At 42.4% G+C, this 27,309-nt stretch overlaps 1 protein-coding gene and 1 long non-coding RNA gene across 3 annotated transcripts in view; one reads left to right on the forward strand and one right to left on the reverse strand.

Moving 5' to 3' along the window:
• On the reverse strand, positions 1-26,653 carry LOC119949106. Of its 2 annotated transcripts, none has more exons than XR_005457169.1 (5): positions 25,221-26,653; positions 24,275-24,361; positions 20,927-21,015; positions 4,042-4,204; positions 1-914 (listed from the first exon to the last, which is right to left on the reverse strand). It is a non-coding gene; the product is annotated as an uncharacterized LOC119949106 (long non-coding RNA). The 2 variants fall into 2 exon arrangements; XR_005457168.1 differs by having other exon boundaries at positions 20,927-21,042.
• WWOX (WW domain containing oxidoreductase) overlaps positions 1-27,309 on the forward strand; it is a 1,164,534-nt gene that overhangs the window by 1,118,261 nt on the left and 18,964 nt on the right. The gene's annotated exons all lie outside the window — the stretch shown is intronic.

Genomic DNA, 27,309 nt, shown 5'->3' on the forward strand with positions numbered 1-27,309 from the left:
AGTGGCTTGTCCAAGGTTGCACAGCAGGCCAGCGGCAGAGCTGGGATTAGAACCTGGATCTCCTGACTCCCAGCCTTATAACCCGTCCAGTAGGTCATGGTATCTCCCATATAAATCATTGGACTGGCCATTAATTGTAAAAATTGCACTCAGGAAGCTCATCAACACCATAATATGACCTGTGAGTACCTGCTGTGGGCATAGCACAGTTGTTAGTCGCCAGGGGTTTCAGGAGAAGGAGATCCTGAAGGTATTTTGTCTAAATGCAGGAGACATGAAAATCTAGCAGAGAGTAACCTACAGCAACATAAACGGGAAGGCATAAATAGGGGGATAGTGCATGTCAGGGTCACCCTTTACTCAATTCAGGAAACCTCCATAGAGGAGATGAAATTTAAGTAGGTTTTAAGTAAAAATCCGGGGAATGGCCAGGTGGATGGGAGCATGATCGGAAGGCAGGAAATAGGTAGGAGATATTAGACGTAGGCACCACCCAGTTTCAATCCATTGGACACAAGTCAGTCAAGTCCTGAAGAACATATAGGTCATTTTTGTCCAGTTGACTATTGCTCTAGTTATCAGCACATCATTTCTTAATGTGCAGTTGAGGAAGCAAGTTGAATGATAAAAATCTTTGGCTGCAGGTTGTGTCTGGCTTCTGCTTGATCTCAGTCTTTTTCAAGTTGATTGTTCTTCCAAAGTGCTGTGCTGTTTGAGAATTGGTCCGTAAAACCTCATACACTTACTTGGGTGCGCGCAGTATCTGGCACAGCGATCAGCACCATATGACAGTTCTTGAATGATTTGTCAAAAATTTTTATGGCATTTGTGGCATGTTGAACTGGGAGTTTCTTCAGTGAGTAAAAGCAGATGTTAACTGGCTTCCAGCTTCCGTGTTACATCCTCCAGTGTGTCTGGAAAAAAAGAAAAAAGAAACAGGATTGCATCTTTTCCCTTAGTGACGGAGAACACTTTGAATATAGTTCTATTCCTCAGCATTTTATGGATGATTCAGGATCACCTTAGATTATCCTATGTATTTGGACAATGGCATGGGGTTTCAGTTGGACCCCACTACTGGTAGCTGATCGAATGTGCTTGGAACTGATATTTTGTTTTCTTTGAAAAGGTGTTTGGTTATTTATTGTAAACTATACTATAAAATATATATTAGTCTAATTCTGTTGTCTGACATTGACCTGAAACAGGAAAATTAAGGTTGAAACTAGAGTCCTGGGCTTATATAGGGTCATGGGGTCTGTATCATGGGGTCTGAAGCAGCGTGGCTCAGTGGAAAGAGCCCCATCTTGGGAGTTAGAGGTCATGGGTTCTAATCCCGGCTCAGCCGCTTGTCAGTTGTGTGACTTTGGGTAAGTCACTTAACTTCTCTGTGCCTCAAATAACCTCATCTGAAATGGGGATTAAGACTGTGAGCCCCACCTGATCACCTTGTATCCCCCCAGCACTTAGAACAGTGCTTTGCACATAGTAAGCGCTTAACAAATGCCATTATTATTATTATTATTATTATTATTATTATTATTATTATTATTACTACCCTCTTTTCTTAGAAGAGAAAGCCCCTGTTGAAATTAGGCTGCCCCAACCTGATAAGGCCTGCCAATAGAGGCATGGCAAGCAGAATGCAATCAAGCAATCATATTTATTAAGCTCTTACGGTGTGAAGAGCACTGCACTAAGAGCTTGGGAGAGTACAATATAACAGAGTTGTAACACGTTCCATGCCCAAAGGGAGCTTACAGTCAAGAGGGAAAAGAAGATGACTGGTGGACTCGAGCACACATCCTGTGCAAAGGTCCCATCATGTTAGAAATCCAAAACACAGTCTTTTGCACCACAGAGCCAGATAGTGCAATGGGATATTGGCCGAGGCCAGCACTTCTTTAGAATTTTCTTGCTTTGCGGTATTTCTGTACAAGGTGTTTCATGGTAGCTGGACTAATTTGAAAAGATTCTTTGGGCCAAAAGGGTCTACCAGCAGAAATATCCACATATGGCACTTGAGGGACCCAGTTTATCGTTTCTTATCTGACTCCCTACTGTTTACTCCACGCAGGTGGGAAAAAAAAAAAGAAGCAGCAGGGCAAGCTTGGCTAGTCAGAGTGTATTACCTTGTCAAGGAAAGGCTAGGCTACTCAGATTCACCCTGAACAAATTACATACCTCACTACATCTCAGAACAGGGGAGCAGGGTGATAACTCAGTCTAAGCGCCGTTCACTCTCCTATTACCTTCATAACCAAGGTCACACTAATCAACTCAATTACCAGTCCTCTTGGACATTTTCATAATATTTTCTGCTAGTTGCTCTCCTGTGAAAATCTCTTGGTCTAAGCAAATTAATGCCATTTTTATAACTATCTTCATTTCAGGTACAGTGATTTTTTTTCCATAGCCTCTTTCCCAACAATGTAAACTATCTTAAAATTTCCCCTGAATGCTGGAACAAGCGGAGAGTTTACCTTATTTCCTCTTTCATCGTTTTACAGTGAAGAGTTGTCGAATTTTTAAAGGAAAATAGGAGATTACAGAAGAACCTCCCAAACTGTAGAAAAATAATGTAAGGATTTCATATTTATCCTCCCAAACCAAAGCACTGATGATTAGTCCAAATCATTCATCAACAAATCTCAACATGCTTGGGCATTTTAACTCAGATATGTCTACACATTAAGACATTTCTTGAGTATTAGAACATTTGCTGTTTTTGCCTCGGTTGTTCAACAGTTTTTAGACTCTCCTCCTGATTGGCCTGGGACATTTGCAGTGCAAAGAAGTAAGTGCTGCAAGCCAGGGAAGGGGCAGGTGGAGATGGAACAAGCTTAAAAAAACCTGCTGGATGGAGCCAATCACAGGTGCAGGGAGTCTCAGTGGGGGAGGGTGGGGAGGATGCGGGAGGCCCTGGAGGATGGGGAAGGCCCTCGAGGATGGAAGATGGATTGTAGGAACAGGTTGTCTCTCATCCAGTATTGATTTGCCAGTGTGTTCACTAAATAGCTGGTGCCAAAGAAAAACAGGATGGCTTCTTATCACCCTTCTCAAGACTGGCCTCATAATGAATAGCATAGAAGGGGAAATGAACTCAGGACAGTTTGATGAGGTTGAAACATTTCAGAATTCTGGAATAAAACTGGACCAAACAGAAGGGAAGGTGAAGAGGGAGCCCCATATGGGACAGGGGCTGTGTCCAACCTGATTAACTTGTATCTACTCCAGCGCTTGGAATAGCCCTTGACACAGAGAAAGCACTTGACAAATACAATAGTAATAGTATTAGTATACATGTCTTGCAAGAAGGTTTGGTGAAATATTGGAACTTTTTATAGGGAAAGGGGTATCTCACAACTCATGTGACCAAGTTAGTAATCTGTTCTCATGGAAAGATGAGTGCTAATAAGGTTGCTAGAACCCAGGAAATATGCCATCTCCTCTAAGTGGCGCTTGTGGGAAACTACCTCTTCTCTCTCTCCTCCTTTGTAGTTCTAAGCCTTCCATTGTCTCTCCCATCCTTCCCCTTCCATTTCTCAGCTGGCTAACCTCTCCATCTCCCTTCAGTTACTTCCCTGCTGCCCTCAAGCCTTTGCAGATTTCAGCAATGAGCAGTAGGTATAAAGTATGTCCAAAATACTGTACTAGACACTTAGGGAACATCCAAACATGGCTTATAGTCTAAAGGAAGATGCTGAAACCACAAATGGTCAAATGATGATGATGGAGATGATGGAGTCCCCTGCCAAAACTGACACACAAGCCTCGGTACAACACTTGTGGAGCTTTGTGAAATGCACATGGAGACCAAAGTGTGACACACACGGCCAACTATTGATCATGCATGTTAAGTTTAGCACTGGTTATTTTGCAGGTTTAAAATCACCTTTCCCTAACACGCTTCATTCACCTTTGCTGCTGCAAAAGATGGAATAGCTAAATGCCAGATCTGATCCCAGGAGGACGTGTCTTATGCCCCAAGTTCCCAAATGCTAGTTTTGACAGAGGGTGATCTTCCATTTATCTTTATACCTTGCTCTTGGACAACTGTGGAGTATGTTCCGGTCCTCAGGTCTCCATATGAGATTGTCTCAGGCATCAGTTTATCATTCATCCATATCATATATCCATCCCATAGAAGCTGAGCTTTGATGGTCATCATCTTGATGCTTGTGATCCTTCAACATTATAGGATCTTTGTGGTTGGGATTGCCAAATATAAAAGGGGTAAAACAGTAGGAAAATTAATGGAAAATGGAAAAATAAATTGGTAAATAAATGTATCACTACAATTTCATTTTTTTCATTCTCTTCTGTGTCCTGTACAAAATAAATTATGGCCATAATTTATTTTGGACCTGTCTCCACCTCAGCTGCAAAATCTCAACCTGAGAACAACCTCAATCACTGAAACTTAGAATTAAGACTAGTGCCGAAGTTAGGGGTATGAGGGGTGAGAGAGAAGTGTCATGTCTGGAATTTTAGATGATTGCATCGTTGATGACAGCTTCAGATGATGGTTTGTTGATGATTCAGGTTTGGCTTTTGACAATTTGGTAGGCAACGTATAACAACAATGATAATAATAATTGGAATATTTGTTAAGTACTGACTTTGTGCTAAGCGCTGGGGTAGATAAGGGACACGCAGATTGGATGATAGATCAGATGAAAAAATCTCTAAATTCAACAATATCTGGAAAAAAAATCCCATTTGAGCCAGAGAGGATGAGAACACTAGCGGGAACTTATTAGCAGTGATTAGCTATGCCTTGATATTCGGGAATGTGGAAGAGGCTGCAGGGGTTGGAGACTATCAGGAAAGACAGTAAAGTAAATGCTGAAGGACGCAGATGAAACAGTGATAGATAGTAGGAGAATCTATGCAAACAGAGCAGCAAAGCAGGCCCAAGATCATTCTCTGGCTATTGATCGCCAGCACTCTCTTTCAGTGCAATATGTTCCCAGAAACATTGTGTTTGCTGGACTGAGAATGACTAGCTGAGTGAAGTCACAACTAATCAGTCAGTCAATCAACTGTATTTATTGAGTGCTTACTGTATGCAGAATGCTGCACTAAGCACTTGGGAGACTACAATATAACAATATAACAGACACACTCCCTGCCCACAATGAGCTTACAGTCTAGAGGGCTGGTTCATCTAGTCCATCTCAGACAGAAATGGATCAATCCTGTTTTTAAAGACCTCCCAAGAAAGAGGTGTTTCATGATGGGAAAATCTTCCTGAAAGCTAACCAAAGCCACTCAGGTTGTAATTTCAGCTGTCAGTGGAGATAGAGAACCAGAGGCTGCTCACTAGATAGCCTCCATAGAATGGGCCCTTGTATACTTAAAATTCATCATTAAATTATTTGTAGCCTTCTTTTCTGGAATCTATATCATCTCAATTCCTTCCACTTTTCTCCAAATCCCATTTGCCAGCCCTTGGATCATGTCAGTGCATATTATATCTACCACATCCATTTTACATTATGGAGTCAAGAATAGTTCTGGCCCCCCTTTTATAGGAAGAATCGGGCCCGCTTCACCACAGCTCAGATTCCTCCTTCTAACCTATTTTACGTATCCTGACTGTAGTGGTGGTGTTTGTAAATGATGCAGTTAGGGTCTTTTTGATCTTTGCAAAGAATTCCCATGTCATTTTATCCTAGTCTTTAGTCATATGTAACCCTAGTACCCATGTCGTATCATTTATAAGGATGCACTTGTTTTCCTTCCCAGACCCTGGCAGAAAAGTGGATCATCTGTTTTTGTCCTACATGTTGTTGAAGTGATGTACCATAGAGAGCTTAACAGTGATGCCAATCCAGAAATCATGGTAGCAGGACATTTGGGGCATCACTTGGCTTGGTGTTATGCTAAGTGGGATGGAAAAGTCTTCTCAACACAGATCCATTTGCCCATTGCCTTGCCTAAATTCACTCTTATAATGGCATTTATTATAATGGCATTTATTAAGCACTATGTGCAAAGCACTGTTCTAAGCGCTGGGGAGGTTACAAGGTGATCAGGTTGTTCCATGGGGGGCTCACACTCTTAATCCCCATTTTACAGATGAGGTAACTGAGGCCTAGAGAAGTTAAGTGACTTGCCCAAAGTCATACAGCTGGCAATTGGTGGAGCTGGGATTTGAACCCATGACCTCTGACTCCAAAGCCCATGCTCTTTCCACTGAGCCACTCTGCTTCTCTTCTACTTAATGTAGTTTTAAGTGTTTCTGTGGACTTCCACTTCAAACAAGGTGAAAACCAAAAGTTTTCATCTCTGATAAACTTTAGAAAACACATTCTTATTTTGTCTATCCATTTCCCTAGAACAAGTAGTTTTTCCCCGTGTCTGCAAGCCTTCTAAAAGGATCAGATTCCAAGGTCATGCCAATCCCAGTTGAATGAATCTACTTTTCAGACATCTTATTCTCTCTGCTGAGAATAATTCTCCGCTGAGAATTGTCTTATTCTCTTATTCTCTCAGGAGGCCTTCCCAGACTGAGCCCCCTCCTTCCTCTCCCCCTCCACCCCCTCTTCATTCCCCCTGCCTTACCTCCTTCCCTTCTCCACAGCACCTGTATAGATGTATATATGTTTGTACATATTTATTACTCTATTTATTTTACTTGTACATATTCTATTTATTTATTTTATTTTGTTAATATGTTTTGTTCTTTGTCTCCCCCTTCTAGACTGTGAGCCCACTGTTGGGTAGGGACCATCTCTATATGTTGCCAACTTGTACTTCCCAAGCGCTTAGTACAGTGCTCTGCACACAGTAAGCGCTCAATAAATATGATTGAATGAATGAATGCTGACTTTAATTTTAGGATTTGTTTAGTTTCAGGGGGAGAGAAATTATACCGTCAATGGAAAATAATTGTATTTTAAGGCTGCTAATGACATAAAGTGTCAGTACATGGAAACCATAAAGGAAAAGTAATTTTGATGCAGGTAAGACCTTAATGGTCTTTTCAACAATATATGGCAGATTTCCCAAAGGACAGAGTTTCCCCTTTGACATGTAACATTTCTTGTCTTAGTTTAAATATGCCGTGCTTTGCAGGGAGAGAAGTAGTTTTGTGCTTATAGGAAGAAGAATGAAAATTCTGAGTGACTTCCTGCCAGAGGGCTCAGCTTGCTTTCACCCAACATTACTGTATTAAGATAATCAGTTGGGTGGAGCAGCTTCCCTGTGAGGGAACACTGAAAAGGCTATATCTCTATAGTCTTTAAAGAATGACCAGGACTGAGAGAAGATGGTTGAAATCTAAAAAAAAATTGTGAAGTGTGTGGACAGGTGGCGCAAAGATTGCTGTTCACCAAATACCACACACCAGGTGAGGGGGCACCCACTGAACCTGGTAGGTGGTAAGATCTGAAACAAAAGGAAGCTCTTCTTTACACAGCGGGTGGTAAACATGAAATTCTTTCCCACAGCGAGTTCTGCAGGCTGAAAATATCAGTGAGTTTAAAAGGGATTTGCATAGATTGATGGATGAGCAGTCCATAATGACCTACTTGTGGGAAAGTTGGGGAAGGCAAAGGTTACTGATATTAGTTAGTCTAACCTACCCATGAGGATGGGTATCCAGAAGAGTGACTGTCACACAGTTCCTTCCAAGTGACCTGGTGTTGCGGTTGGAGACAGAATCCTGGGCCGGAAGGGGCATTGGTTTGACTGTAAACTCCTTGAGAGCAGGGATTGTGTCTGTCAACTCTATTGCCTCGTACTCTCCCAAGGGAAGACACTGTGGCATAGTGGAAGAGCTGCGGTCTTGCAAGTTGGAAGTCCCAGGTTCCGGTCCCAGCTCTGATGCCTGTCTACTGCATGGCCTTGGACAATAATAATAATAATGATGATGACATTTATTAAGTGCTTACTATGTGCTAAGCACTGTTCTAAGCGCTGGGGAGGTTACAAGGTGATCAGGTTGTCCAACAGGGGGTTCACAGTCTTAATCCCCATATAACAGATAAGGTAACTGAGGCATAGAGAAATTAAGTGACTTGCCCAAAGTCACATAGCTGACAACTGGTGGAGCCGGGATTTGAACCCATGACCTCTGACTCCAAAGCCTGTGCTCTTTCCACTGAGCCACGCTAGAGGCAAGTCATTTAACCTCCCCACGCCTCAATTTCCCCATCTGTAAAATGGGAATAATAACAACTGAACCCTACCTCATAGGGATGGTGGGAGAGCAAATTAAAATAACTAATGTAAGATGCTGTGGCAACAAAGGCACCAAACTGGAGAAGTAGCATGGGCTAGTGGAAGGGCCTGGGAGTCAGAACAACTGTGTTCCAATCTTGGCTCTGTGACATGTCTGCTGTGTGACCTTGGGTAAGTCACTTAACTTCTCTGTGCTTCAGTTCCCCCATCTGTAAAATGGACATTAAGACTGTGAACCCCATGAGGGACATGGTCTGTGTCCAACCTGATTAGCTTGTTTCAATAAATCAATGGGATTTATTGAGCATTTACTATGTGCAGAGCATTGTACTAAGCACTTGGGTGCTTGGTAAACCCCGGTGCTTAGTACAGTTCTGGGTACATTAGAAACACCATAAAAATGTGCTTAGTACACTGCTTTGCACACAGTAATGTCTGTCTCCCCCTTTCGACTGTAAGCTCCTCTGGGCAGGGAACATGTCTACTAACTCCATCATACTGTGCTCTCCTAAGCGCTTAGTGCAGTGTTCTGCACACAGGAAGCACGCAGTGAGAACCAGCATGGCTCAGTGGAAAAGAGCACGGGCTTTGGAGTCAGAGGTCAGGGGTTCAAATCCCGGCTCTGCCACTTGTCAGCTGTGTGACTTTGGGCAAGTCACTTCACTTCTCTGGGCCTCAGTTCCCTCATCTGTAAAATGGGGATTAATACTGCGAGCCCCCCGTGGGACAACCTGATTACCTTTACCTCCCCAGCACTTAGAACAGCGCTTTGCACATAGTAAGTGCTTAATAAATGCCATCATTAATAAATATGGTTAAGTGCTCAATAAATACCATTGAGTATTGATTGATTGCCCAAATAATGGCAATGCACATGGTCTGATATTTTCTTCCTACCATCATTCTTTAAGAAATGTGACATGAAGAGGCATGTGAATCTCCCTAGGGCTACTCTAGGTTATTATTGGCTTTCTGTAAGTCCTTCCTGAGGATAAACCTAAAGAGTAAGTCCAGTGACTGTAGCTAGCTATGGGGCCAAAGCGGTGGCATTTTGCAAGGTAAAATTGTCACTGTCCAGGAAGAATGAACATAATTGTTTCCCTTTTAGAAATTGCAATCAACTTCTCTCCTTTTTGATAATAATGATGGTATTTGTTAAGTGCTTACCATGTGCCAAGCACTGTTCTAAGCACTGGGGTGGATACAAGGTCATCAGGTTATCCCACGTGGGGCTCACAGTCTTAATCCCCATTTTACAGATGAGGTCACTGAGGCACAGAGAAGTTAAGTGACTTGCCCAAAGTCACTCAGCTGATAAGTGGCAGAACTAGGATTAGAACCCATGACCTCTGACTCCCAAGCCCGTGCTCTTTCCACCAAGCCACATTGCTTCTCGCAGAATTCATGCAGATTTCTCCCTAGTTCTCTGTAAACATATTTTCCCACCTTTGCTATTTTTTTCCTTCTAACTGGCTACAGTGAAGAGATCTATAATAAAATATTTTAATTGTCTTAGCATATGTTGCTTTTATTAGGTGAGAATAATTACATTCATGGGATCACCTACAAAGTCCTTTCAGATATAAAATTGAAATGGCTTCACACTCAATGCACAAGTCCTTCGATGCCACACCGTTTTCCCCTTCACTGCCTCTTGTCCCCTTTTGCTGGAAAGTTCACATTGAAGTGTGACAAGAGAGACTTGACAACTGACACATGCTGGATCTTATCAGCAGTGAGTGGAGCCGTGGGTCCTGACTGAAGAGGGATTGTCATTTCTACACCATTTATTCCTCTCCTGGCCTCATTGCTTGCTTCCTTTCTGAAGAAATTTTTCCCGTTAAAGTACTGCACTTGTCATCTATTTCCCTTTTTTTTCTCCCTTCTATGGAAGATTTTTGATATACATTTATCCTACAGTCTGTTAAAGACTTCCGCTAACCTCATAGTGGCAGTACTACTCTAAGCCATTTCAAGCTAATAAAAGCTTTTATGGTGTCATTCCATCTCCCCTCAATCCCTTTCTCTCCCAGTGTCCAATAATTCTCTTGCCACCAATCAATTCTCTAATGTTTATTTGAAGGGAGGAATCCAGTTTAAGTCCAGTTCATTTAAACCAACATTTCTGCAAGTTGTTGCTAATTCCAACTTCAGCAGGAACCAACATTTTATAGTGAGTTCAGTGCTACTGAGCAATTTCAGGCTTTATCTCTACTTTGGAGGCTTACTCTGGCCAAGTGTACATGGGACTGAACACATGCCCAGATGAAGGAAATGTTCCAAAGGCATATGTTTCCTAATGGCAGTAACATTTTCAGCTTCATTCTCCAAGCAAAGGAGGGGGGCCGTCTACTGGAAATGTTGTCACAGGTAATACCAAGCAGCTGAAAAACGTTTCTTTGGGGCCCCACAGACATGTTTGTTTTGGCACTGGGATTGCATCCTCTTGATTGGCCCATTCTGCCTGATTGACATTTCACATCTATCTCTCTGAGCCTTGCCTTCCCTCTTTGGAGAAGGAAACTGCTACCCTGCTCATTCAAGCTCTCATCCTATCCCATCTGGACTACTGCACCAGCCTTCTCTCTGATCTCCCATCCTCGTGTCTCTCTCCACTTCAATCCATACTTCATGCTGCTGCCCGGATTATCTTTGTCCAGAAACGCTCTGGGCATATTACTCCCCTCCTCAAAAATCTCCAGTGGCTACCAATCAATCTGTGCATCAGGCAGAAACTCCTCACCCTGGGCTTCAAGGCTGTCCATCACCTCGCCCCCTCCTACCTCACCTCCCTTCTCTCCTTCTACAGCCCAGCCTGCACCCTCCGCTCCTCCGCTGCTAATCTCCTCACCGTACCTTGTTCTCGCCTGTCCCGCCATCGACCCCCGGCCCACGTCATCCCCCGGGCCTGGAATGCCCTCCCTCTGCCCATCCGCCAAGCTAGCTCTCTTCCTCCCTTCAAGGCCCTGCTGAGAGCTCACCTCCTCCAGGAGGCCTTCCCAGACTGAGCCCCTTCCTTCCTCTCCCCCTCGTCCCCCTCTCCATCCCCCCATCTTACCTCCTTCCCTTCCCCACAGCACCTGTATATATGTATATATGTTTGTACATATTTATTACTCTATTTATTTATTTTACTTGTACATATCTATTCTATTTATTTTATTTTGTTAGTATGTTTGGTTTTGTTCTCTTTCTCCCCCTTTTAGACTGTGAGCCCACTGTTGGGTAGGGACTGTCTCTATATGTTGCCAATTTGTACTTCCCAAGCGCTTAGTACAGTGCTCTGCACATAGTAAGCACTCAATAAATATGATTGATGATGATGATGATGATGAAATGGAGCAAAATTTGAGAAAGAAGTTTGTTTTGTTCTTTCTGTGAGTCTAAATCTGGGGTCCACAGGGACTAAACTCATTTAGTACAGTACCGGAACCAAGCAATAATATCAGGAAACTGTGAACTCTTCCCATTCCTCTTAATATACTCCCCTGAATGGTCAGCACCAGTAGCTTTCCAACTCCTAGTAATAATAATAATAATTGTGGTATTTGGTAAGCACTTAGTACAGTGCCCTGCACATAGTAAGCACTTAAATACTGTAATTATTATTCTGATGTCCTTCTGACTCCCAGGCCTATGCTGTATCCACTAGGCCATGCTGCTTCTCCTCCATTCAGTCAGTAGCTTGGGTAGAGTTTGTTTGTCCTACAGCGAAATGTAGTCCTCTCCAGCCCAGATTATGTGAGGAAGGGTAATATCAGTTGTGTGCCGAATGGATTGATAGTAATTCGAATACTGTGTACTTGTTCTGGTAACAGGTTTATTTCTTCATCAGATATTAATTCAATTATAGAATTGACATAAATATTTCAGTGCAGCTGTTGTCTGTATAATCATGTTTAGCTGTATGTCTTTACGAACATTTCATGGGTAGCAGCGTTTCAGAGCATCAGTGTGAACTATTGGTTTGTTTCATAAGGAAGAAATGAAAACCATATGGGCTTCTCTTTGGAGGCAGTGAAGGCTATGAGGAATACACTTGTCCCCTCCTCTGTTCCCATTTCTCTACTTGCATCCTAGAGCTAGCTTGTTCAATCCTCAGAGAAAATACTTAGAATAATACCACATGGTGCTAGGAAATACTGTTGTTGTTAATCAATCAGTGGTATTTACTGAGCACTTACTATTTACTAGCACTGTACTAAGCACCAGGAAGAGTACAATATAACAGAGTGGGTAAACATGTTCCTTGCCCATAAGAAGCTTACAGTCTACAGGACTGTAGTATGACACATTTACAAATACAGTTCTTCCCCAAACTTTCTCTGTTCAAAGCTCATTTGGGGGCATAATTGTAGAGTTCAAGGGCTATAAAGAAGGTGAAAAGAGATGCACTGTGGCCTGGCAGAAAGCCCCATGGGCCTGGAAGTTAGAGGACGTGGGTTCCAATCCTGGTTCCGCCGCTTTCCTGCTGTTTGCCTTTGAGCAAGTCACTTAAATTCTCTATGCCTCAGTTTCTTCATCTATAAAATAGAGATGAAACTTCCCTCCCCCTTACAGCGTGAGCCCCATGTGGGGATTGGGACTGAGTCTGACATGATTATTTTGTGTGTCCCCCAGTGCTAGTACAATGCCTGGCACAAGGTGAGCATTTAACAAATATCATTACTATTGTTATTAATCATGATTATTATTGCAATCACTAATATTCCCATTTTATAAAATTGGCAGCTGAAGCCAATCACGCAGCCAGTCTGGGAATACAAGCTGTTTCTGGGGGCAGGGCCTGGGTTAGGTGAGCAGCAGGGGAGCCTGTGCTCAAGGACCTTGGAGCCGTGAAGTATAAGAATACCATACAGGAACTGGGCTGGATTTCCAGAACTACCTACTCCAGAACATTGGCCTTGTTTATCAACAGTCTCATGCTGCACATCGGTGGCACACCGGTGGCACAGAAGTGGGAAATGGGGAATTTTCCTTGAGTTTTCTGATTTGTTACCCAGCAGATGCCACTGTGATGCCTTCTGAGATGCACCACTCCAAGGGCAAGGGTCACTGAGGCCACAGGCATGGCACTTTGCCTGGTGATTGCCCTCCCTCCCTCCCTGTCTCCAGTCCTGCATAGGAGAATATGGTTTGTAACATCAAATTCTTATATCTGTGTTCCGTTATAATCTGCTCACCATCCAGATCTCCTCAGTTAAGAACATGGAAGGTTGAGGCCATTAGCTGTGTAATTTAGGTTAAAGAAGGGTCTTTACCTAATCGATCTGCATAATTGCCTCCATCTTCCAATTTGCTATGGCTGCCCAGACCTAATGCTATCAGCTTTCAGGGTAGAAGGGAAGGGGAGAGGAAGAGAAAATTAAGAGATTGTTCCAGAAAAGGTACCTACCCACAGTGAGGGGGAGATTAGGCAGATGATGAGAAGTGACAGATGATGGAAAAGAGAAAGGAGTGATGGCGTGGGGAGATCATTTGTTCAGATGATTTGCCTCTGATATAGCCATCCCCTGGAAATGGGATATAGTTGGGTGTCTGTCAGAGGGGACAGGACCAGGGGAAAAAAAATCCAACAGAAAGGAGGAGGTTATGGGACAAGAAAAGGAAGCTGTAAGTTGTGTTGCCTAGTGGGTAGACCATGGGCCTAAGAGTCAGAAGGAACTGGGTTCTAATCCCTGCTCCACCACTTGTCTACATGTTATTTAACTTCTCTGTGACTCAGTCACCTCATCCGCCAAATGGGGATTAAGACTGTGGGCTCCATGTGGGACATGGACTGTTTCCAACCCGATTAGCTTGTATGTACCCTAGTGCTTAGAACGGTGCCTGGCACAGAGTAAGCACTTAACAAATACCATAAAAATGGCATTAAAAATCCCAGATGGGCTACGTTGGTTGAAAATCAATGACTGACTGACTACTGGAGGTTACTTATATAGGTATGGCTGTTACATAGGTGTTCCTCATTTTCAGAAATGCCATTTACAGGCAGTAAACTCTGAACCACGTTGCAAGTGAGCCAGGACTGAGTTTGGCAAAGCAGGTCATGTTTAGGGCACATTTTCTAGCCCTGCTTCAATTTGGGGTGAAAGGTGCATCTCTAAATGGGGCGATTCAAATACTTGAGGTTTTGCTGCTGCCTTATCAATAATTGACCAGCCTGTGTACAACCTAATTACCTTGTATTCATTCATTCATTCATTCAATTGTATTTATTGAGTGCTTACTGTGTGCAGAGCACTGTATTAAGCATTTGGGAAGTACAAGTTGGCAACATATAGAGACGGTCCCATACCCCAGTGCTTAGAACAGTGCTTGGCACATAGGTAGCGCTTAACAAATACCATCATTATTATTATATCCCAAGCCACCTACTTGCCTAGAACTTTTATTTAGGTGCAAGAGGAGAGGGTATCCCACAAACAGTAGGACATGTCCTTGAATTATTTATTCAGTAGTCGTGATGGTTTGTGCAGAAACACCCACACACTCTTGCCTGATCCTCCAGTGAATGAGAGTAGGCATTACTAGATATTGTTGATTGGGGTTAGGGGTCCAATTTGTGGCCATGGAACACAACACCACTGTGTGCCTTTTGCAGGAGCAAACACAGCTGTGCCCTTATCCACTTTTTATGCACTTGTTGAGTGTGCAACTCACCTCTGCCACGCAAAACTTTGGGGTCTTTGTATATTTATTCTTATGTCTTAGTCCTCTCCTTACTGGAAAACCATTGAAATAAGGATGGGTAGGAGGCCTGTTAATTCACAGTCAGAGACAGGAGAGGAGGAAATGGCTGTGCACTGGCTTCAGCTGCACCTGGAACTTCATATCTCTACCCACTACACTTCTTCTTCCCTACACTTGGTGGGGACAGGACACTCTTTCCTAGGGAGTGACCAGGTGGTGATCACTGCAGTCCAGTTGCTCAGCAGGGCTCCTTGTCCAGATACCCTCCAGCCTCTGTGGGCTCAACACCACAACCCTCCCCAAATTCTGGGCTCCAAACCACCTACACTTCCTGCCAGGGTAGAGGAGCCCCTAATCCTTGCATGACTGGGAAAAGGGTCTCCCTTCCCTCATTCTCTGTCCTTTCCACCTGCTCCTGTGTACAAGGTTCGGGCAGGACCATGCTAATTAGAAAAGGAAAGGAGAAAGAGCAACAGCAGGACATTTGAAGGAAGGGAGATTTAGGGGATTAGGGCAGCAGTAGTGTTACACATGCATTCAGTTAGCCTGCTATTGTTACTCCAACTTTAGCAATTTTCTTTTTGCATTTATTCAGATCAGACACATGCCCTGTATCACATGGGGTTTCTAATCTAAGAATGAGGGAGAGCAGGCATCTTGGCCCCATTTTGCAGATGAAGAAACTGAGGCAAAGGGAGGTTAAAGAGGCTTACCCAAGGTCTTTTGGGAGGCCAATGACAGAGTTGGGCTGTGGACCTGGGTAGCCTGACTTCCAGTGCTATGCTTTTTCCGGTAGGCCATGATGCACCGTGCCTCCACGCCCCCCCCAGCCCTCCGCCACCCATGCAACACCAGAGATGTAGAGAAGACGTGAGTAGCAGCGTGGCCTAGTGGATAGAACACAGGCCTGGGAGTCAGAAGAACCTGGGTTCTAATCCCAGCTCTGCCACTTGTCTGCTGGGCAAGTCACTTAGCTTTTCTGTGCCTCAGTTACCTCAGCTGTAAAATAGGGACTAAGACTGTGAGCCCCATGGGGGACAGGGCCTATGTCCAAACCTATTAGCTTATATCTACCCCAGTGCTTAATACAGTGCCTGGCACATAGTAAAGCACTTAACGAATACCCTAGTGGAGGAAATGCTTTTTGTTTATGTTGTTTGTTCCTTTAAGTGTAATTTACTATTTTCTGAATGATGACTGTTTTACTTTTAAAGTGACTTTTGAAGTGTTACCTTTAAAAGATGTGATTGAAAGCAATATCTATTCCTTGTGGTAGAAACTAGAGTATATCCTATTTCAGGTGGAGACCTCATTAGTAAATCCAGTTTTTTTCACTGTGATCTCGCTCTCTCTTCTCTCTCTCTCTTCTCTTTCTCTCTGTGCATATATATATCTCTCTATATATATACATACATATATAGATATAGATAGATATAGATATATGTAGATATCTATAGATATACAGATATCTATATATATATATCTATATATATCTCCTTTTCCTTTTTCCTTCTTTTTCCTTCTGCCATCTCTCCCACTCCATCCCCTCTTCCTTTCTTTTTCTCTAGCTCAGAAAAGAAAGCAGGAGCATTGGCCTCCAAGTTTGAAGATGATGTTTCTGTGTCAATGAGATTTTATCACTGTATGCGAATGTGATGGATAAGACCAATAGATGATTGACAATCCCTTCCACACCAAATTCCTGAAAAGATTGCTACTTGCTGCCATGTTGCACTTACTTTATCCACAGGCCAGGCATTGCTTTTTCTTCTTCTTGGTGTCGTGATGTTCTTGAGACTTCTGCTCTAAAATGATCACCCCATTTCTGATTGCTACACTTGAAGCTGACCTGTCTTCTGACCTGTCTTCCAGTAATCCACTGCTATGCTACAAAGTTAGAGGTTTGACTTCACTGTGTCTTTGAAAGAGTTTCTTCTGTCCACCTTTTCTACAGTTTTCCCATTTCAGTTCACCATAGAGCAGTTGTTGAGGCATCCTGCTGTCATCAACTGTCCTGTCATGTCCTGCCTAGGGAAGGAGGTGAAGTGAGTAGCACTACTTTGATACTGGGGTTCTGACTGTGAGCTAGGACCTCATTCATTGTGATCCTGTCATACCACTTAGTGATAAGTATTGTGTATAATTAACATTAGGGGAACTGCTCCAGAAGTCGAGTATAAGCATAGGGTCAATAGACCCTCACTAATACTTCTGGACAGATTGGGAAGGCCCGAGATAAATGATTGTCTTAACATACAACCTGGACTGCCAGCCTTCATTCAGAAATTGAAGTATTTGGCATCCATTTCTGTGAGCCGTCTCTCCTCAGCAAGTCTTGTTTCCCTCATGATATTGATTCTGTATGATATGAGTTATATCTGTGACATCAGAACTTGAGAATATGGGGACCAAGTGAGAGAATGTAGATGGTTCCGTACAGACCAAATGTGTGTTCTGTTGACAAGTGAATATCCCTTTCTTGCTCTCTTTCAACCCTCATATTTAGTCAGGCAGCAAGTCCTGTCAATTCTTTCTTCACATCTCCAGAAACCGCCCCTTCTTTTCTATCCAAACTGCCACCACGCTGGTCCAAGCACTTGTCATATCCCATCTCAACTACTGCACCAGCCTTCTGGATATGCCTATCACCTCAAAATCCTCTAATGGTTGCTTGCCCCTACTTGCAATTTATTTTAATATTTCCCCTGCTCAATTGTAAGCTCCTTGAGGCAGGGATGAGGTAGTGTTACCTAGTGGATAGAGCACAGGCCTTGGAGTCAAAAGGACCTGGATTCTAACCCTTCAAGGCTCTACTGAGAGCTCACCTCCTCCAGGAGGCCTTTCCAGACTGAGCCCCTTCCTTCCTCTCCCCCTCCTCCCCCTCTCCATCCCCCCCACCTTACCCCCTTCCCTTCCCCACAGCACCTGTATATATGTATATATTTGTACGTATTTATTACTCTATTTATTTTACTTGTACATATCCTATTTATTTTATTTTGTTAATATGTTTTGTTTTGTTTTCTGTCTCCCCCTTCTAGACTGTGAGCCCACTGTTGGGTAGGGACCGTCTCTTTATCTTGCCAACTTGTACTTCCCAAGCGCTTTGGACAGTGCTCTGCACACAGTAAGCGCTCAATAAATACGATTGATTGATTGATTGATTGATAACCCAGCTCTGCCACTTGTCTCCTGGGTGACCTTGGGAAAGCCACTTAAATCCTCTGTGTCTCAGTTACCGCATCTGTAAAATGGGAATTAAGATTGTGAGCCCCATGTGGGACATGGATTGCATCCAACCTGATCAGCTTGTGTCTATCCGAGCACTTATTATAGAAGTTAAGTGACTTGTCCAAGATTGCACAACAAGCAAGTGGCAGAGCCAGGATTAGAACTCTTAGGCCTGTGCTTTATCCACTAGGTATTGCTGCTTCCCGATTAATAAAATTAGCAATTGTTGATTGTCAACTGTTAACAATAATTGGTAATGATAACAATGATCATCATTAGCATAAGTAATGCCATTACTGGGTGAGGCCTGTGGTTTATCCAGCCCAGTATTTCGTCTCTGAGAGTAACAACAGGATGCTTGGAGCAACACTGTTAATAGATGCTCTCCTCAGCATCCATCTTCATGCTGAGGAATAGTCTATCTAACAACCTCCTAATGTTTCAGCAACAGACTTCCCTGTCCATAGTCTGGGAATAGAAAGATGGAGATGAGTGAAAGAAATGGAAAGAAACTGGGACAGAATTGATAATTAAGCTGAATCATATATTTTGGGGAACTGAACTAAAGAGGTAGTCTATACTTGGAAAACTAGTCTGCCACTGGGGAAAAAGAACAAAACATCAGACATAAATTTGAAGGAGCAATCAGCTTGTGGTTTTGTAAAGTATGAATGTATCCAATATCATTGGTATCACCAATCCAAAAGTGGTGATAACTTTTTCTAGCAGAGAATCAAATCCAACTAACTGCCTGCTTTCTAGGATTTGTGGCAAGTCTCAGAGGCTTGACATCAGCAACCCAGACAGTGATGAAGTGGTATGAAGAGGACAAAGTACCAATAATAATGCTGATAAGGAAATTGGAATGAGGTGTAGGCTTTAAAGGGATTTAGGAGTTTGGTGGAGTGCTTGTATAAAGCTATACATATTATTTACTATGATAAGAGAATTAGATGCTAACGCTTATTTTTAGAAGTTTGGTCAAAATTATGACCGGCACTTAGAACAGTGTTTGACACATAGTAAGTGCTTAACAAATACCATAGAAGAAAACTTGAGACATACAAAATCCATCTTACCTCCTCCCCTCAATCTTACCTCCTCCCCCCCATCTTGCCTCCTTCCCTTCCCCACAGCACCTGTATATATGTATATATGTTTGTACATATTTTTACTCTATTATTTATTTTACTTGTACATATCTATTCTATGTATTTTATTTTGTTAATATGTTTGGTTTTGTTCTCTGTCTCCCCCTTCTAGACTGTGAGCCCACTGTTGGGTAGGGACTGTCTCTATATGTCTCCAACTTGTACTTCCCAAGCGCTTAGTACAGTGCTCTGCACACAGTAAGCGCTCAATAAATATGATTGATTGATTGATTGATAAGCAAGTAATCCAAAGTAGTAGTAGTAATGATAATATTTATTAAATGCTGGTAATATGTGCTCTCTGCACTTTGTGCTGAGAAGAATACATGTACGTTCATTCGAACACAGTCCCTGCCCCTCAAGGGACTCACAGTCTAAAGATGGAAAAGACAGGCACCAGGGACAGAGTAACTAAGATAATTCAACAATAACTGACAACTGTAAAAATATAAGTCCATCACTGTTGGGAAGGAACTGTCCCTAGGTTTTTCACTGCTTCAGCCAGGGTTGTCTCTGGTCCAGATAACCACAACCTTCCAGAGTTATGACTGTTTGGAAGGTGGAGTCTCTCTGCCCTATGCTCTTGAAGAGGGCAGGGCTTCTCCCCAGTGATGGCAGGTGGAGAGAGAGCTGCTTCAGTCATTAAGTTTCTCCCACCATCTCTTGCCTGAGCCAAGGTGGCATTGAGCCTCAGGGCCATATTCTATGATGCTTTTTTTTGTTGTTCCCAAATCCTAGCAGGACAAAATGATTAATATTCCTTCTTATCTCTTACTTTCTGGCATCTCCACTGTGCCCAGCAAAAGAAACCCTGGCATTTCAATATAAATTCCTTCTCCTCCTACTCTCTGTCTGTTATTATTAATTGTTGGCTTTGTATGTGCGCAGTTTGGCTGGGACTGTGGACCCTGCATTGTTATTTTCATCCACACACACACCCCTAGATGAATTTCACCATCAGTGGGGACTTCTTGCTTTCTTTCATGATTACTTCCTGGAATGTACTAAAAGTAAAATCTAAAGGTGCTGGACCAGAGCAAACTGAGACTGAAGAAACTGGGGCAATGAATAAAGAAAACCCAGCTTTTGTATGTGCAGATGAAGGAGGAATGTAAAGTGAGAAAAGTTTCAGATAACTCCCCAAGTCGTGGTTTTGGAAAATATCCCAGTAGCAATTACAGCAAAAAGGTATATTTACCTTATAAATGTCTTTTGTTTTTAAGAGTAACCATGGAAGTCGACTTTTATAGCACACATTTCCTTTCAAAGCTTTCCAAAATTCCTTTCTCAAAGATCTCTCGGATAGCAGCCCAACCATACAAACTTAGCCGAGAAAATTACAAATGACTAATTTAAGTGCTTCTTAGGATCATTTTCCTTTTGTTTTGTATAATTTCCACTCTTATCAAATCAAACTTTCAGTTAAATGTTTATCTAGTAATTCAGGCAGTCTAAGCCATCTGCTGCTATGACATCTGTAGAATGTGTTGCAGCATACTTGGTATTGTTTCTTTCTTGCATCTTAGCACAAAGCCATGCTGTCTACATCAAGAAATCTAATTGTAAGCTTTAATTCAGAATTCTACTTCAAATCAACTTTTCACACTCTACAGAAATCTCTTCTGATTGACGTTTACTTGCGGAGAAGTTTGTGCTCTTACCTTCAGATTATATTTTCCTTTGCATCAGTGTTCAAAAATGTCTTCCTCTGTTCTCAAGTGCATAGGTAGATGTGCAGCATTAGTATTCACTGTTGGGTGTTAAGAACAGTTATAACCTGTACCAGAGGGAAAATATTATTTCTCCTAGATGTTCAATAATTACAGTCTTTATTGCATCAAAACCTTTTGTTGTGACATATAGTGGAAAGCTTTCAGCCCTTGTGTGGGGTGGTTGACAGATACTTGCAGACAGAAACCATGTTTTCGGGAAATGGTTTTTAACATGAACCTTCCAAAGAAATGGATAGATTAAAATGAAGATGCATTTGTTAGCAAAATATGTTTCTTATGGAATGATCGATTATTCACAATCATTTCTGGTTCACCCAAAGTTTTTGGACAGGTATATTTCTGTATCAAATATTAAGTTGGTACGATGAAATACGTTAATACTCTGATTTTTGAGTAGCTATGCTTCCTGCTACCACGTAAAAACATTATTTTGCCTGAATAATTTTCACCCACATTTAACGCTCAATCCATGCCTGCTATGTGCTAAGCATTATAATACGTGGTGGGCTAGGCACACGTTAATCAGGTCAGGCACAGCCCCTGACCCACTTGGGACTCACAGACTAAGGAGGAGGGAGAACAGGTATTAAATCTCATTTTACAAATTAGGAAACTGAGGCCCAGTGAGTCAAGTGAGTTGCTCAAGGTCCAGCAGCAGGGGAGTGGCAGAGTCTGCACTGGAACTCAGGTCCTCTGACGCCAAGTCCCTTTTCACTAGTCATCGCTGCTTCCCTTGGCCACCACAATTCTCCCAAATCATCAGAGAAGAGTCAGCACTGAGACAAGCAATGGGATAAATATGTTGCATTCATTAGGAGATGTAGGACCTGACTATTTCACGCTATAACCTGTAGAACCTGACTATTTCACGCTATAACCTGTAGAACCTATTTCGTGAAATATTTTCATGGGTGACGAGGACAGGTGCTATGGGAAGTGTCCCCTGCTTATTTTTTCTTTTCTCCAGAGGCCTTTGCATAAGGCAGCATGGCTCAGTGGAAAGAACCTGGGCTTTGGAGTCAGAGGTCATGGGTTCAAATGCCGGCTCTGCCGCTTGTCAGCTGTGTGACTTTGGGCAAGTCACTTCACTTCTCTGTGCCTCAGTTACCTCATCTGTAAAATGGGGATTAAGATTGTGAGCCCCACATGGAACAACCTGATCACCTTGTATCTTCCCCAGCGCTTAGAACAGTGCTTTGCACATAGTAAGTGCTAAATAAATGCCATTATTATTATTATTAAAATAGACTCCCATCACCAATATAGGGTTAACCTTCCATTTCAGGACCCGGGAAGAATACCATGTCTTTGAATGCGGAAGGGAAAAGCCACTTTGTTCAACTCTCTCATGTAGGGATAAGAATGTTCTAACCAAATTTTTCTGATCTAGTCATTGCTTCCTGCCAGTATTGGAGATTATCCATCAATTATCCCAGTGCTTTCAATGGAAAGAATTTGTGGGTTGATCTGAACTGGCCCACATTTGGCAGTGAAATAGCAAAGTACCCAAATTTTGAGTGCAGTTTTTAAAAAAGCTTAAAGTGAAGAGCATGAGTAATTTATCATCTAATTTTCATGACAATAATTCTGCTCTAAATAGTTCTCAACAACACCTTTGATATAATAACAGTTCCCAGAGGATCAGTTAAAGTTGTTCTTGTATGTTCCACACAGTGAAGAATAATTGAACATTATGCAGCAGCAGCAAATCAACCTCTATTGGTGGGTCTGCATTTAAGGCTCCATGTACTCAATTCTTCCAGTGAGGTCTACCCACTAATACACCCTACCCAAGAACCCAACGTTGGTTATCATCAAATGGAGATGGGCTTTTCTGCCTGACTGTTTTTTGTGTGGCCCTTGAAATTTAATCAGCCAGAACCGAGATGAACCTGAAAATCAAGAACTACCTGAAGAATCTTACATTTCTTGCATTAAGCCTACGTTCTAGTACTGACATACTGACTGACCCTGTGTGCATGCAACCATCTGTTTCTTCTGACCCTGCATTCATTGCCTTGTCTTCAAACAGACATGTTGCGGGAAGAAGGCTCCCTAATTCCTCAATAGCATGAAAACACCCATTATAGTAGAATCAGCTGTACTCTACAGGTGATTTATGAAAGGCCAAAAGCAAGCCTTTCATCCTAGGCCAGGCCTGTCAAATAAATTGCAAGCAGGCAGCTTGCAGCCACTTTGAGATTTGGTCCTTTCTGTAGTACAGCTGGTTGCAGCAGGAAAAAGTTGCAGTTGATCCCTTCCTGTCCCACCTCCTTGCTCCTGTCTGACCTGAAGGGGCTGCTGCTTCTGACAACAAGTCTCTCCTGGGTTCTGGGATTATGAAGCATCTCTGTATAATGGTCCACCATGACAGAAATTCAGGACAACGGCTATGGCATCCATCATCTCTCCAGCCTAAAACAAGGAGCCAAGTTGTTGGGCACAGTTAGAAGGGGAGCGATTTCCCCTTGTGTTCTCCTGTTGCTTCTGTCTTCTGGGTGAGTGAGTGTGTTTATGTATGTGGCTGATGAGAAGGAAAAATGATATGTGACCGCCTCTCCCTAATCTTGGACCACTGTTCCGTCCCTCAACGGAGCCTCTTTATCTACAAGCAAATAGAGATAGTTATAGTCACCAATTGCATGCCTTTTTTCTTATTTGCTAATGATATTAGGTTATACATCATTTCAAAGGGTTTATTAATCATTTAAAGCTTTTTTCAAGGTGTGGCATTGTACAGTTGCCCAGTCACATATGTGGCCCATCCACAGAAAAGCATGTGACATCCCTGTCCCAGGCAGAAATGACTTGGTTGAGAATTCTTCATTGGTGCTTTGTGAAATGTTGTGGAAGAGAAAAAATCTGCAAGCAGAATCACAGAAATTTATCATTGCTTCCCCAAACTATGTGAATTTTTGCTTTTGTTTTAATAATTGTGGTATTTGTTCAGCACTTACTATGTGCCAAGCACTGTTCTAAGTGCAGGGGTAGAAACAAGGTAATCAGGTTGTCCCACATGGGGCTCACAGTCTTAATCCCCATTTTACAGATGAGGTCACTGAGGCACAGAGGAGTTGAGTGACTTGCCCAAAGTCACACAGCTGACCAGTGACGGAGCTGGGATTAGAACCCACGACCAAGCCCGTGCTCTTTCCACTAAGCCACGCTGCTTCTGCTTTGGTGATGTTTTCTGTATTTGTGGCTTTGGAAGAACTTCAGTGGCACAAAAACATTATTTTTCTTTTCACAAGCTGCTAGACTGCCCAGTTTACTTACCTCTAACTAGACTTAAGTCCCTTTGGAATTCATCCCTCGATCATTCTCTTCCAAAGATCATGTGAGTGGAGGACTTTGGAGATGCACCTATCAAATCATATTTGAACTTGTCAAAAAATTGCCATCTGAAGCACCACTAGAGACTCCAACATAAGGTTATTACATATTTGTCTTAAATGATTGTAAATGGCTAACCTCTTCCCCCTTCCTTTTTCACTCTCTTTCCTCTCATTCCTCCTCCACCTCACCACTCTGAAGTGAGAGTAAACAGAAATTGGAGCTTGGGAAAATGTCCAGGAAGTGATGTTTAGAAAACAATTTAACAAACTACCAAGATAGCCCTCCCACCCAAATTTAAGGGGCCTGAGATTAAAAGTGAACACAACTATAATACAATCTCATTGGGATGATTGGTCTAATGGACCATTCAGCTCTATATGTTCTCCATAGGCCAAATATTTGAAAACCCAAGTGTTTTTGTTTTTTTAAAAACAAAACAAAACAAGTGACAGAGAAGAGAATGAGGATGTTAACCATAGATGTCTAAAACAGAATCAATTCAAATACCGCAGTTCTTCAAACAGTGCTAGGCACATAGTAAGAACTTAACAAATACCGCCATTATTATTATTGGGAGACTAGAAATGAAGCCCTAGTTTTCATCATCCAAACTGCTATTATTAATATGGAATATACTGTTTCAATGCAAATGACCATTAAAAACCATTCTCATTGATCCAGCCAATGGTGGAAATGGGAGAGGGGAGAAGCTCAGCCAGCCAAAACAAAGGGGCCCTTCCTTGTTCATCTGCACACATGCATGCATGCATGATTCAGCAGTAATATAACCAAGGTTCTTAGAGTAAACCATCCCAGAGACCCTCTCTAATTCCTCATTGTTTCATTTTCCTGCAGAATATTGTTAAGGGTCATTGGGTGAACTTACTGAGGAATTTTTTCTGCCTTATTCCAACCTTTCCTTTTGAAGACTCTGCTGGAATCTGGGATGAGGAGATGGTTTCAGAAGGTGAAGATACTTTAGGAGGAAAAGGAAAGTTCCCTGTGGCAGCCAAGCCTCCAGCATATCGCAGTGGTCTGGCAACACCGGGGTTTCTGGGACTGAAGATTCGTGAGCAAGATTAGTAGTGTGTGCCTCCAGGAACAAGTGTGAACTTTACCCTGCCCACCCACTATGTTCATTAGACAATCAATCAATCATATTTCCTGAGCCCTTACTATGTGTAGAGCACTGTATTAAGCACTTGGGGGAGTACAGTATAACAGACTGGTAGACTCATTCCCCGCCCACAACGAGCACTCAGCAAAAACACTGCTCAACTGAAAAATTCAGTCAGCAAAAGCACACTCACCTGGGGTTGGCCCATTTTGAATCTGGTGACTTAACTTTTTCATACAGGATCAAGGAACGGACTATCTACAGTCATATTCACATATGTCTTGTAAAGTTGAAGACTGAAGTTGTAAAGTTGTAGCTGGTTGTTGGGAGAACAGGTAGACTTCCCTCCCACCTACCAAATTGCACCCCAAGAGGCAGAAAACATCTGAATGAAAGATAGAATAACCTGGACAGAATCAATGGCAAAGTCTTTCGATCGGAGGTGGCTGAAGTGTTCTTGAGGTAGAGTAGAATGGTGTGTTGGCAACTTTCTTTGGCAGAGAAATGAATGCAACAGGGGAAAAGTAAGTAGAGCAAAGCCTCACTTTTGGTAATAATACCTGCTCCTTTTTCCACCTGCAGGATCCAATAGTCACTGCACCTGTGTTTTGAACCAAAAATGGTCAGCCCTTCCCCTTTGGTCCTTTCCTCCCTTGCTTTATTTTTTCTTGCTATAGTCTCTTCACTTTGGGTTGAAATGCTATCAGTAGTTTTCAGTTTGTGTCATCAAAGGACAATAAGAAATCAAGAATTTCTCCTTCCTCCTATTGCAATTCTGGATTCAGACTGCTTTTGAAAGAGTGAAAATGGCTGGTAGTCTCAGAAGAGGTGGTTTTATAGGAAGACTATATGTTTCTGAGTGTGATACTTCAGTTGGGAAGTATTACAAGGAGTGGTCTATATCCACAGGAGTCAGCAAAGCAGGTTGTTATAAGCGAACATAGCTAGCAAACTGGAGTCAGATTAGTTGAAAACACCTACAGGAAAGAGGTACTTGAGATTTTAGTCTAAAGTTAATCGAGTAATCCCACAGTCCAATAAAAGGGAGAGTTTAAGGGAGTAAGATAAATCATTAGCTAATTATGGCTTCTTTTTTTTCCATTACTTGGGCTTCATATGTGCTAGGAAAGCTACTTATTTCTTCCAGAGGAGAAGGGTTTTGTAAACCTAAGCTACAATGTAAATTAATTTTCTTTTTAAAAGTGAGGAAAGTCATTTTGCAAACTGACTGTTTTATACATTTCAAAGTGGGTCCCCTCTACATGAACTAGACTGTCCATTAATTTGATAACTGAAGACTCCAAATGACCTTAAAGGTTTTTAACTGCAATTAAATCAATATGCCAAACCTGTAATTTCCCAACTATTATTTACTTCTTGACATTTTAAGTAGAAATGAAGTTACCTACTGAATTCATACCTGTACAACCATATAGCTCCAAAACCAAGACAGGGATCCGAGAGTCTGTTTTTGGTAACAAAAAATATTTTCTTTCTCTCCAAACCAGCTTGAGTGGCCTGCCTAGCACTGTTGCTGCATGCCTGTATCATAGGCCCACAGGGGATGGGCCCTCAGCTCTGACAGGGGCCAAAACAGAGTCTTTCCCTCTCAGCTCCAGAACTCACAGAGATGCTAGTGTTTTGGGGCAGAGGGGATGATTGGAAAGGTGAGGAGGCAATCATCTGTGCATATGTGCCCCTTTCAGGGTCCCTGGTAGGCTAGAGATAGCCAGGATGGAAAGGGATGAAGAGAGAATTAAGGGAGAGAGCCAAACTTCTCTGTGTCTATTCTTAAAAATAATGAACTCTACCAGGCCAGGAATAGGTTACTAGTAGGCTCTCCTATGGCCTACTGGGA

Source organism: Tachyglossus aculeatus, chromosome X2 (genome assembly GCF_015852505.1).
Source record: "Tachyglossus aculeatus isolate mTacAcu1 chromosome X2, mTacAcu1.pri, whole genome shotgun sequence".
In the NCBI taxonomy this organism is placed as follows: domain Eukaryota; kingdom Metazoa; phylum Chordata; class Mammalia; order Monotremata; family Tachyglossidae; genus Tachyglossus; species Tachyglossus aculeatus.